General features: G+C 36.6%; 1 protein-coding gene across 6 annotated transcripts in view; it reads left to right on the top strand.

The window, feature by feature from the left end:
* Window positions 1-14,083, top strand: part of LOC128986806 (protein sprint) — a 368,727-nt gene that overhangs the window by 213,339 nt on the left and 141,305 nt on the right. Inside the window, exon 1 of one of the 6 annotated variants that reach the window (XM_054407333.1) lies at window positions 9,763-9,886. The exons of 4 other annotated variants lie outside the window; for them this stretch is intronic. The gene's annotated coding sequence lies outside the window, so the exon portion shown is untranslated. Of the gene's footprint in view, window positions 1-9,762; window positions 9,887-9,972; window positions 9,990-14,083 lie in introns of those variants that run through there. One more of the 6 variants, XM_054407334.1, reaches the window with a different exon arrangement.

Here is a 14,083-nt window from a genome sequence, read left to right as displayed (position 1 = left end):
ACCTTTTCTTGGAAAACTAGTAAAACTACTTTGCATGACGCATGTTGAAACAAACTAAACCTTAATAAATGGTATAGGTAAAATTGCCTTGCCACAAAATTGCTTTTATTTTATCGTTATACCCTATATTTCATGGAATGTCCAATATATTGTCTTACCTCAAAATTAAACTCGCGATCCATTGTCATAATTAGAAGACAAAATAAAATATTGATTTATCTCCCAACACACTCAAAGAAATCTTGATGAAATCCAGTTTGTCTCCACAAATTGTAATCGGTGGTTCTAAAAGGCTGAGTAGTCTGAGCAAGGACACCCTGTGTAACCGGGTTAGTCAAATGAGCTCCAGCTCCACCGCCACCACTGCCGCGGTCCGTGGATGTAGATAGGGTAACCTCTGCATTTACATTTTATTTCATTAGTCGAATGAAGGATGGGTCACCAGAGAGATGTGGGAACATAACGTGCTCGCCTTGCAAATGCGTTGCTTTCCATGTATTTCCAAGTTGATCATATTCGAGGCTTTTGTATCTTTTAATTACATGGTTTATTCATTCAGGGTTATTGGAATAGTTTTTCGGAATAATTTAGAACATTTTCATGGTTGGCTTGAGCTCGCTAACCTTTGCCAATCTTCCTGAGTACGTTTTGGACAACATTCTCTAAGCAAATCGAAGTGGCTGAACAACTTACTACTGTACTCTATTCGAAAAGTGAAAAATCAGTGCTTGATTGTTGGATTTGGTTATGTACAACCTTACGGCTTAAGAAACCAATTTGCACTAATTTTTTACTAGGTTACTAGGTTATCGATTTTTAGTAGTGATAAAGTGGAACACTAATTCGTCTAATCGTTCTTTCCAAGTTATTTCATCCTTTCGGTAACCACCAAACCACCATTCAGACTGAAGTCCTCCAGTGCGTTTTCAGAGATTTTTAGACTTAAAATTACTAATTTTGCCCAGTTTGTTCGAATCCCTTTATTGTAGAATGTGTATCTTGGGGTGTTCATTACAACCCTGCGTTTCATTCACAAATCAATACGTAAAGGTATTTTATCTGAATGTACCACCACGACATTTTTGACAGAAATAATCTTAATTGTATAACATTGATGTACATTAGCCGTATTCACTTATGTGTAGTAGAAAACTATTACTATACTGTTAGTTAGGAAATTATTACGTAGTTCGATTCAATTTCTCAGCCTTTGTGGTAAGCACGTTTGGCGGGTCTCACAGAAAGCAAATAATTTATATTGTAAAAACACCGGCACCAATTAGGGTGTTGTAGTTTCTTTGCAAGGCATATTGGCTTATCTTCATATTCCAAATATTTGAATTATTTCATAATTCCATATGCATCCTTTGTTTGTGGCATATGGCTTAAAAGACAGAATTTGATTCTTTTATGTCACTTCTCCAAAAAATCTTAGATATATTATGTATAATAATCTGAAATATTTGACTAGATTGTGTGTAATTTAGAAAAGATTGACAGTTTTATCTTTCTATAAAATAAAATTAAATGACGGTGGAAATATTGCAGTTTGGTCTGTGTAGGTAAACGCCAGAAGTATTTTGTGCATATTTTAAGCAAATTTGTTTAACGTTTATGTAGTTGGTAAACACATGGAATAATGATATCTTTTGCATAGAGTAAAACAATTTAATTTGGTCCCCTTTATTTCGTTAACAAATCCCAATGAAGGAGCTCTAGACTTTCCTCTTCAAACGCCAGCCGTCTCAACATCCTTTGGGTAGGTTATCTAGAACCGATAGATCGAGGGTAGGAGAAATCTTGAACTCACCCTGCTTCAGAAAGTCAAGGTAACTTTGGATCTGGAAGGTCTCTTCCCTTGTACGTTCTAGAAGGCAAATGATGTTGCCCTGGATCTCCAGCCAGCTATCCATCGGTGTGGATATCTTTAACAGCAAATCCTTCCGATCATTCATATGAGTGTTGACGTCCTTTAGGATATTTCTCACTAGCTTAATGAACATTGCGGATGCATAGTAGTTGTCTGTGACTCCTCGCACCAGACAGAGAAGTTCCTCTTTGCTCACCGGACCCTTTCCACCAGCGTTTATGCTTTCCTTTTGCTCTTGTTCAATTACCTTCACGAAATCCCCGTATTTTGGCAAGTGGCATAGCATTTTCGCGTAGTAATCTGCGGTTATTCTTTCAGCGTGCACCGAAAAAGAGTTGAGCTTAATGATGTAATCGTTAAAATATGCGTCTAAACTCCCTTTGACTCTCAGAAGCATAAAGTTCAAACTGTTGCTGTCAATCTTCTGCTGGTCCACCTTTTTCTGACAGAGGGCTAGTAGGTCTTTGCTCTGGAGAACGATCTTTTCACCGTCCTGGGCAGAAATGTCAGTGCCCGATGGAGTTGGAGAAGGACATTCATCGTTCGATTTATCACCTTTGTCTGGAGTTGGCTTCGGTGTCGGTGAAGGTTTCGGCTTCGGTTTCTCTACCACTGGCTTGGGTTCATCTTCAACTAGAGGTGGTGGTTGGAGGGTGGTTGATGGCTCAGGTGGTAGTACAGAGCTTGGTTCCTCAGGTGTTGGTGCAGGTGGAGAGCTTGGTTCCTCAGGTGGTGGTGCTGAAGACGTTGGTTCTGGGACTGATTGGTCAGATCTTTTGGTGGAAGCCATCGTGGTTACTTGATAATTGTACTGGAATTTAGGTAAAAGCTTGGAAAGTGTATGTGTGTTTGCTTGAATTAATATTATGTTTCATGTTTCCTTGGATACGTAAAATTGTATTTTTTGTTTACTTGTCAAATGAAAACTAAGTATGTGAATTAAAGCTGAGCGTCCAATCATTGTCCTTGGACTATAGATTTTCGTATTGTAAATATTTTTTTTTAATTGTATAGTAAATAGTTTAGTTTCATAATTGACTAGCTAGTTTCTTATAGTGTACAGCATGGAAAATAAAAACACTTGCTAGTCCTGTTTCGGTCGACTATTTTGTAATTTCCTTGACATTTTAATGATTCCTGGTGGAGCTGAGGAAAGAGTTACCAAATTGGAGACATTTAATGCATTTCTGACCAACAAAAGATTTCCTAGGAACTTCGAGGGATTTGTACTAGGAAACGTTATAAAGTATAAGGCTATATGTTATAAACTGTGTATACGGACTGTGCTTTTAAAACTCCTCGGAAATTTATGATTTTACTCTAGCACACAACATACTCTGGACATAATGTAACAGCAATGGCGTTTATTTTGTATTTCTGAACCAGGGTTCTGGAACAGAGTTTCAGAACAATACTGTGTTTCTCCGATCATTCCCTAAAAGCCCAATGACAGATCAGTCATTGAAAATGGAGTCAAAAGTTTTTGAATTTTCTTGTAATTGAACTAACAACTTGTTCATTAATAGCTCACCTGTATTAGTGTGGTGGCTTAGAGACAATATCGGCAAGGATCGTGACCTGATGGATTAAAGCTGCAGCTTTTGCACATTTCTTCCATACCCTAAATACAAACAATTTATGGGGGGGGTGCCCGACTTTTAGGTCCGCCATCTTGAAATACGACGCCATCTTTGTTTTCCTTAGAGGAATTGAACTATTCATTGAAAATGTCCTAATATCACCCAAAAGGACACATTTACGCCATTTTGTATATAACATGTTTTGTTCACAATTAAATTTGCTATAAAATGATATAAAAACCACTTCGATAACTTAAATAGTCTTGAAGATATAAACTGTTAAAGTTGAAAATTTGATATATTCCTCTACACTACATGTAGTTTTAGCTATATGTCACCCAAACGGTCAACGGTACGTATCTGTTATTATGATATATTTTATTCGTAATTAAATTTGCTACAAAATAAGATGAAAATCTCTAAATCAGCTTAAATAGTTCTGAAGATAGAAACCGTTAAAGTTATAAGTTTCTTTAATTTCTGTATGCAATAGGTCCGTGTTTCAAAAGTCCCCGCGCTTTGTTTTTTCTGCACGTATTGCGTCAGAAGACTGCAACTTCACACATCAAAACTGGACCTAAAATAGTACTTTTTAAAGTACTTCTTGACTTTTTTCCCCCAAGGGGGTCAGCCCACAAGGAGTAAGTTGAAAATCTTAAATAAAAGCATAGGTCATGATGCATATCAAATTAAAGGGATTTACCTGTAGAACGCGTTACCACAAACTGCACTTTAAAAGGACATGTGGTTCAAAAGTTATACAATTTTATAGTTTTGCTTATTTATTTATTAATTAACGGTCAACACCATTTCATCTCATTGCATATATATGGATATAACATACGTAACGTAACTTAACAACAAGGGTTATACATAACCAACAATAGTATTAACAAGCAAAAATGATTAATGAAGCTTGGAAAGTTCCCTCGGGGTCTTAAAAATGGTAATGTGCTACCAATTTTCAAGAAAGGTGACCCATCTGTCAAAAATTATCGTCCAGTGGTGGTACAACCTGCATTGGCTAAGATATTTCCAGCAATTCTACTTCATATACTCTCTTTTTCTTTGAACAATGTCATCGTGCCCTGTCAACATGGCTTCAAGAAAGGGCGATCTACCTCGATCAATTTGGTTCTGTACCAGGTTGACATTATGCAAGCCTTTTCTCTCAACCATAAGGACGATTCTGTCTATTTGGACGTATCCAAGGCTTTCGACCGTGTAAGTCACACTTATCTCATGGCAAAGCTTGGTGGGTTGGGGATCACTGAATCATACTCGTATGATTTGAGGACGATTTGTGGAATCACTTTTTAACCATGAAATTTGCTGGAGCGAAGTCTTGTAAGTTTGAAGCTTCTTCTGGTGTACCTCAAGGATCTCTACTGGGACCAATTTTATTTTCAATATTCAATAATATATGGCTGACGTTGTCAAAGATTCTTGACAACCGGGTTCATTCACTCCTATTCCTCTGATAAGACCACCATTTTGAGAGGGGTGCCTCAGGGCTCTTTTTTAGGACCTACCCTATTCCCGCTCTTCATTAACACCCTTCCATCTTGCATATCAACCGCCAAACCAACACTATTTTCTGATGACACCTCACTCTCCATTTCCAGCCGCAACATCGAAAGCTTGGAGCTCACTACCTTTTGGGAAGCCAGTAACTTAATCGAGTGGTTTGATTCCAACTATCTGGAGGTCAACGCCAAAAAACCCCAACTTTTGCACTTTTCTATTTCAAAGAGACTCTCTAATGGATTCAGCCTACTTCTGGACGACACAACAGTTCATCCAACTAACAGTGTAAGGTTTCTGGGACTGACACTAGATAAACATCTTGATTTCTCAGATCACATTAAGCAGGTTTCAAGAAAAGTCAGTTCTGGAATTTTTGTTCTACGTAGTTTAAAGAACATATCTACCTTCGAAGTTCTAATATCCGTATATTACGGACTAATATATCCTCATTTAGCGGATGCTATAGCCTACCTATATGGGACTATGAAATTTTAAAGACTAAATTTATATTTAAATTCCAAAAATGGGCTGTACGAACAATTTTATCTCTGACCAAACGCAAATCATGTAGAAATTTCTTCTCAGAATCAAATTGCCTCCAACAGGACATCGATGAAATTTTAATGTGGTTTATGCAAAATGGAATGCTTTTGGATTAATTCAACTGCATGGTAGTTTCATTCAACAGGACCTCAACACCCTCTCTTCTTAACCATTAAATAAATGGGAACGCACTTGTTAGATCCACCTCTGTCAACGACCTTGGAGTATCATTTACATCATCTCTCAACCCTGATGATCAAGTTAACAGATTAACAAGGAAAGCAAACTCAGCCCTTGGTATCATTCTGATATTATCCAGAAATGGGTTCTCTGTGTGGGCTGTGACCCCCTTGTTGGAATATTGTTCTCCTGTATGGTCTCCATTTTGTTCTTTCCCCAAGTTGGTCTTTCACAGGACATCGAAAGAGTGCAGATCTTTTTTTTAGAATCGTAGGACTTCGTCTGGGATACCCATTCAGGGATGTACCCATTTGAGGATCTTTGACAGCATCTTCGGCTAAACCACTTGAGTTCTCGAAGGCGTATTGCTGAGCTGGTTTTCCTGAGGAAGATTCACATTACAGAACTTGACTCTCCTGAACTGCTGGCGAACTTTATTTCGCTGCTCCAGACCATCCTGATCCCAGGACCTATTTGAAAGGGTATATAATTCTACAGCATATGCCTACAACAGCACGCTACCAAGACTACATCGTTTGGGAAACAGAATTCCTAAAAATCTCGACTTTTTCTCCTCAAGTTTTATTACTTTTAGGAAATAGCTGCTTGCTTGTTTTTCATAATCCTTTGGTGCATTATACAGTAGAGTGGTCCTATGATCAGGTTTGTTATTGCATTTTTTGTTTGCTTTCATATTTATTAAAATGTTGATGCATGTAGATAGAATTTCTAAATATTATCACTTTAAACCGATCAATTTATGGAATTCCAGATTTATTTACATCTTTTTTATTCAATTCGTGTTAAGTTTGTTATACATTTATTCTAGTTAATCATTTTTGCTTGTTAATACTATTGTTGGTTATGTATAACCCTTGTTGTTAAGTTACGTTACGTATGTTATATCCATATATATGCAATGAGATGAAATTGTGTTGACCGTTAATTAATAAATAAATAAGCAAAACTATAAAATTGTATAACTTTTGAACCACATGTCCTTTTAAAGTGCAGTTTGTGGTAACGCGTTCTACAGGTAAATCCCTTTAATTTGATATGCATCATGACCTATGCTTTTATTTAAGATTTTCAACTTACTCCTTGTGGGCTGACCCCCTTGGGGGAAAAAGTCAAGAAGTACTTTAAAAAGTACTATTTTAGGTCCAGTATTAATGTGTGAAGTTGCAGTCTTCTGACGCAATACGTGCAGAAAAAACAAAGCGCAGGGACTTTTGAAACACGGACCTATTGCATACAGAAATTAAAGAAACTTATAACTTTAACGGTTTCTATCTTCAGAACCATTTAAGTTAATTTAGAGATTTTCATCTCATTTTGTAGCAAATTTAATTACGAATAAAATATATCATAATAACAGATACGTATCGTTGACCGTTTGGGTGACATATAGCGAAAACTACATGTAGTGTAGAGGAATATATCAAATTTTCAACTTTAACAGTTTATATCTTCAAGACTATTTAAGTTATCGAAGTGGTTTTTATATCATTTTATAGCAAATTTAATTGTGAACAAAACATGTTATATACAAAATGGCGTAAATGTGTCCTTTTGGGTGATATTAGGACATTTTCAATGAATAGTTCAATTCCTCTAAGGAAAACAAAGATGGCGTCGTATTTCAAGATGGCGGACCTAAAAATCGGGCACCCCCCCATAAATTGTTTGTATTTAGGGTATGGAAGAAATGTGCAAAAGCTGCAGCTTTAATCCATCAGGTCACGATCATTTTGCTAAGCCACCACACTATATGGTAACGGTTTGGTGTAAACAAGCTCATTAGTCCTTAAGACTCTTCATAATTTGCAACATTCATTAAACAAGATTAACCGTAAGCTTCGCTCCTTGATATTTCGCAGGGTTTAACTGGCGTAGACGGTTTTTGATATCAATAAAGGGTTCCACGTTGGCAGCGTTCCACGGCCCTTGTTATCAATGTAGGGGTTGCCAACAGCCAACAGCTCCTACCAACCCCTTCTACAGCACTTCACATCATCGGCTTATAGGATATTGAATGGTGATTTTACCATGTAGATTGCGCGCAAAAATATATTTACTAATCACCTAATATGGTCACTGAAGTTTCTCTAATAATGTAGTCATTGTTTTGCGTATTATCCCTTCATATGTCTTAAAAAATAGTTTTAGGCCTACTAAATGCAGTACGTAGTGAAAACGAATTATTTAAATAATACCATGTGGATCGTGGGTCACATACCCTTAGGAGGAGTTAAAATTGTCATGTACCTTTTTGCTAAGTCATGTTCAAGCGTGTTTAAGCTTCATGTCCACCTTCCATGACACATACATAGAAGTAGATATACCGCCTTTTCTTATTTATATAATTTCACCTTCTAAAAATTCGTAATATAAGATTAGAATATTACGAATAAACAGCGAGTTTTGATAAAGTCGCTATATTTGTAACGCTTTATAATCATGCATTTAATTTTAATTTTGCATCAATGGACACCTCTATAAATATGGAAAAGTTACTCGTAAAAGTATTCCTCTGATGCATATGTCCATAATTGTCAAACGAATCACAGCAGTTTTGTAGCTGTCAAGTGGTCGCTAAATGAACGCCACTCGTCACAAGTGGGGTTTCACTGAAGATGAAACCCATATGAGGATGGGATGATTAAAGAATAAGCCGGGCTAATTTGAAGGGTATGATGATACAAGGGTAGGTGGGTACAGTGGGGGGGCGGGGGGGGGGGAGGGGGGCTCAAAGCAACACTCTGAAGGTCCGACTGATTACTGGCCTCTGGCACGGGACTTGTTTGTACCCTACGAATTTATGCCAACTTGTTTACTCAAAGGCCAACACACACGGTCTAGTTCAAAGGTGTGAGTGATAGGTATGACACATAGGTGGAAAGGGCACAAGCGTACTGATCAGAGTGCCTTTAATACGTTTGTTTTATCATAATAATGTGTTTTAATTTATCAAAGAGGTAACACTGATGTTGTTGGCAATAAAAGTATTTCCATTCGGATTTGAAATATTAAGCTTGAATGATTCACATATGTTTAATGATTTTCCATTTCCATGTCATGTTTGCTATCAGCACTTTCCCACTTTCAGCAGTGTAACATACTGTAACATCAACAGAGTTCCGACCGTGGTGTTTGATGTTTCGATCATAGATAAACCGACAGCAGTGCTACCAGTCTGACAGCTAGACTACTAGATAAACTCTCATTGAGTCATGTATTCATTCATTCCACATGAAAACTAACTGTGAATAACCTTTGGTTAAAATGCGCTTGTGTTTTAGTGAGTAACTGTACAAATAAGTCTAGTGAATCATTATTTCAACTGTTGAAGTGAATTATCCATCAAAATAAGTCTTTTTCGGTTTATGTTTAAAAAATTATATTTTATCCCTTTAAAATTACTTTTGCACGATGTTAGTAGATAAGGTATTTATTTTTTCACTTTCTCTTTTTTACGTTTCGTGGTTTTAACCAAGATTGTATCTTATCTTATCTTGTGTGTAGATCTGAATCATACGGTGTGGTTACAAAACTTGAGTTGTCTAAACTTGATCTTTCACTTATTAGATAAATTGTACTGTGTGCTCTTTGCTCGTTAGTAGGCCCAATACAATAACACCAGACGATAAGCACGGCACTACCTTTGACTGCACTACATAATCATATACCTCAACTTTATCAGCAGAAGACAATTTCAAGGTATCGTGTCTGTATTCGGTATACGTAAAGCGAGTTTTAGGATTACTATGTATTCCATGTTATTTGACCAACTTTACAACTATTTTAACCAAATTAAACGATCGGTTAACACTCTATTGCTTGTCCTCTGGCACTTCAAAAAGAAAAAAAACACTTTCCCAAATCATCCTTATCTTATCTTGCAGTATCCAGTTGTTATTGCCAAGGAGTGTTGTTTGCGCAGCTTACCGCTGTGGTCCATGGCGCTAGTGTCGCCTGTACCGGTCCCAGCTGTTCACTGTTTTTTTTTTTTCAGTCGCCTCGCTTCGCTCGTTGTAGCTGCAGCCGTGTCCGTGTAGCGCTTCAGTTGGTGTGTTGTGTTAGTGCTGTTACCGTGTATACATCTCCGTAGTGTTGTGAAGTGGCCTTGCAGTGTTTATAGTGGCCTGTTAGTGCTCTATTTTTGTGTTACACGCTGCCAATGTTTGTAAGCGTTTTGTTTACTCACCTGCGTAACTGGGTTGGAGTTATTTATTCTACTAAGTAACTCGTTTTGGCCTCCTACCAAGACAAATGTTTGGTTCGGTTGAGTAAGTTTGAATTAAGTAAATGTTTGAGTCCAATTCGGTTACATTGCTGTGTTGCGGGCTGAGTTTGTTTGCTCACTAAGCACCTGTAAAATTAAATAGTTAATTGAGCAAATAAATTAATTTTGCAAATTAGCCAATCTGATCTGTTAATTTGTTTAATAGTTGTTTATCAAGAGTTGAGGTTGAATAATTTTAAATGTGACCACGGAAATTTAATCATAATAGACGATAGTGGGAACAAAATAATTTCCTCATTCATACAGATTTTAAAGATTTACGAGTTTTTAGGATGTTTCAGGGTTTTCTATCTACGTAATTTTTTGGTAGCTTACGATTTTTTTACCGCTTTCATACACTTGTACATTGTATAGTTGATCTATATCCATGGGAATATTTTATAGTTCAAATTATACTTCCATCACATATAAATAATACGAATAGTTATTTTTAATATAATGGTACTGTGTACTAAAAGCCATAAGACCATACTTGTTTATTATTTTATTTTAATTAGCCTAGCCGATAGGCTATAAATTTCACCGATATACATTTTTTTGATTAGATTTACTTTGGTAACATGCGCTTAGGTAGGATTTCTTTTTTAAATCACAGACGATTGAGTCTAATATACAGTTTTACACTTTCTCCCAATCCTTTTCTACCCGTTATATCCATGCGGAGTAGGGCCTACAACTAAATCTGAATTTTCAACAATACTGACTGTACATGCGATTCACTGGAGTTGTTATTGAATATTCTTTTATTTCACAAAAATAATATCGTTGTCTTCAATTCATAAAATAAACTCAAACTGGCTACCATCTTTGACTATTAGCTACCATATAAGTACTCTGCTGTGGTAGCAACAAAAGAACATTATCACAGTTTACCCCGTATCTCTTGGATGTGACCGGCCGGCTTTTTAGTTATCTTAACTCATTGTTGCATGCATTGTTCAAAACTGCATGTGAATGTGTGGTGGCTGGATAGTGCATGTGACTCATTCATTCTTTGAGTCACTTTTCCTTTCGTTGAGAAACAGCTGTTTGTTTCCAAGCAATTCAAGGTTATACGTCCGATGACAGTACATTGACTACATTGTTGTAACATGAAAACAAGTTTGGACCAATTAACGTCTTTAAAGTATTCTCGTAGCTATGAATATTGATAGGAAATTTCCAAAATAATTGATTTTTAAATCAAGTCAAATCATATCCCAATGAGTTCTAAAAGTTCCAAGGATACAGACTGCACTCAAGCAAGTTGTTTCAGAAAAGCGTATTGTATTATTTTTGAACCAACTGTGTTTGCTCTAGAAGCGAGTCAGAATAAAGCTGGGTCCCTTCTAGTTTTTTTTATAACGAATAATTACAATAATTGCAGGTGAGACAATTGATATTAATAGGCACTTGTTGTCGAACGTGGAACCCAATCCCATGTTTCAGATTTTGATTTGACAATAACGAAAATTCTTTATCATAAACAGCACGCGCGCCTCTCACGGTCGTGTGAGGCAGTAAAACGGACGACTTGAGTTGGAGCCGTTGACAAGTTGTTTTTCAATTATTTTAACGACTCAAAACACCACATGGTGACAATAAAAGTCGCCTGACACGTACAGCCTAAAGTGGCGCCGGTTTTTGTGGAGGTTTTTATGAGAAGGACCTTTTATGCTCAAATGTCAAAGGTTAAGTGTAGCAAAAGTGAGTGCTTAATGGTCTTTTAAAATTATTTAATGAAATAATCGTTTCATTTTAAATTAGTTGAATTTACTGCTTATGAAATATAACAAAAATATTTCGTAGCACAGTGATTAACGCTCAGTACAGTATTTTGTTGAGGCAAATCGTACAACCTCAAAAAGACTAGTAATGAGTACCTCCACGGCATTTCACGTGGAGGCCTCATTCAACAGTTTACAATTTTACTAAAAATATATTTTGTGCTGCATGTAAATTACATAGAATGTTATAATCGACCGTATGGCCCTAATGGTCCTCGCCTACAACAATCGCTTCGAGTCGATCCTGAGAAGTCTGTTGTTTTTTGATGGTTCGAAATTGGACCCAGCTGACCCTGATCATTGTTAATTAAACAATCCTGACTAATGGAACAGCTGATCTTAGTCAGTAACAAAGCTACACATAGCATTTTCACATCATACAGTCATTGTTGAAGGCAGAATTTTAACCTATTTGGTAGGTTGTAGAATTAGGGGAAATGTTCAAGAGGGTTTTTCGTCAAAACTGTATGAATAGACTTGACAATAGCTAAATTAATAAACTATCGTATGGACGTAAAAAACAGTAAAAATAATGTATCCCACAGTCCCAAACGTAACCATGCTATATTTTTAGACCATGTCACCATGTAGGCGCCTGTTTTTTACCCTCGCCGCCTCTCAGCCAAGAATGCAGGAACTATTTACCCTCTAACCTCAGATTCCTGTTGTATTTTGGGCCCAAGATTGTAATGTCGCTCTGGAGATGTTAGGGTTATTTCTGTCAGATGTTTTTATTGTCACCTGAAACCCATTAATGTTCAAACCGAACTGACGCATTGTTGAACTGTTTTCGGATTTTACAGGGAAGTGTTGTACTACGTAGATTGGAATTCCTCTTTGACATCTTGTTCAAAGTATAATGTATCAAAACCCGTGTCTGGCTATCAGTTCAAGAATGTCTCGAAACGTGTTGGACAACTGGTGATCCCGATCATAAGTATTTTTAAATCCTGTTGACTTTTGATTTGGAGGTTATACTAATATTAGTTGTCCACATTCGCTACTAGCTGCTATTTGTATTTTGTAGTCATACCTTGTTGCGCTGTTAATGTTTTACAAAGAGATACTTGATTTTTTAAGTTTGTTTTTAACGTTTCGATTTAGGTTACGTAGGATTTAAAGCTACCTGCATTTTTAGAGAAAGTACCGTAATATAGATTACATTAGGCTACTCAGGCAGGGTGATATTCCCTGTGTGATTTATTTAATTATTTTTTCAGTTCTGCACGTTTAAAATTGACAATCAGACAATGCATTATTCTTTTAAAAAATCTTTGATTAACTTACCTTAATCGTCAAGGACGTCACTTCTATTTTTGTGTGTTACTCATATACTGTACTTAGATCTCCGAAAATATTTCCAACAATCTTCTTGACAAACGAATCGTGTCATCAACAGTTGTATCCCACTTTTCTGCACATAAGCGGAGATTCTGTTAAATCGTCAATCTTTTCCCTATTTCTGTTAATCGATTTTACTTTCCCGCGCAAATGAACCGCCGTGGGAGAAACGCGATGACAAATGAAAGCTAACGTCGTCACGTGACCTGCAAAATGAATGCTCTACATTGCGCTAATTGAAATGGACACTTCCTTCGCAGAGAGAGTGCAACGAGTGCAATTATGGCCAGGTAAAGTGCAACTATGCACCGGTAAAGTGCAGTGAGTGCACGTTAGGGTTCAGAGAGACTTGAATCATCTTGGTGGTTAATAATGCGGAATAATCAAGTTACTGATGGTGTTTTAATTCAGTAGGAATCTATGATAAATGCAGAAATCCGAGGTAGTAAAATGTAAATTGTAAATTATATGCATAAGTTAGTAGGTGTATAAGGTGCTAAGAATTGCTACCTTTGAACCCTATAGTTTTAAAAAACGTTATGGTTTCCAAATTTTATTTTTACTTATTTTAGGCCCCTACATGTAATAGTGTAATGGAAAATTTATTAAATTCAGTAATTTATACCAGCCATATTAATAGACTAAACCCGCTTTCCTCACGTCTCTTTCAAGGCCCTAGTTTTGGCAAATTGAAATTTTCATGTGAAACTTAATAGGCTATTAGATCGTGTAAAGATAGTGGGGAATGCAATTATGTGAAAGTTTACAAGCCTGCCATTTTATTTATGTTGCGTGGTCAGTCGTATGTATGCCCTGTTATTTTTCCTTTGCCGTAGGCCTAGACCAGCCCTAGCCAATTCAATTGAACCACGTGTGCAAAAATTTTAATTTCTCTATTTTACTGCAAAATCCATTTACTTCTTGGTAAGTAACTCAAGAAACCTTTTCTTCGACGAAACCAAATGCAGCT

The sequence above is a fragment of the Macrosteles quadrilineatus genome, unplaced genomic scaffold (assembly GCF_028750875.1).
Source record: "Macrosteles quadrilineatus isolate MER2022 unplaced genomic scaffold, UCM_ALF_1.0 Scaffold_2__2_contigs__length_208266976, whole genome shotgun sequence".
In the NCBI taxonomy this organism is placed as follows: Eukaryota; Metazoa; Arthropoda; class Insecta; order Hemiptera; family Cicadellidae; genus Macrosteles; species Macrosteles quadrilineatus.
This window is presented reverse-complemented; position numbering and strand designations above follow the sequence as displayed.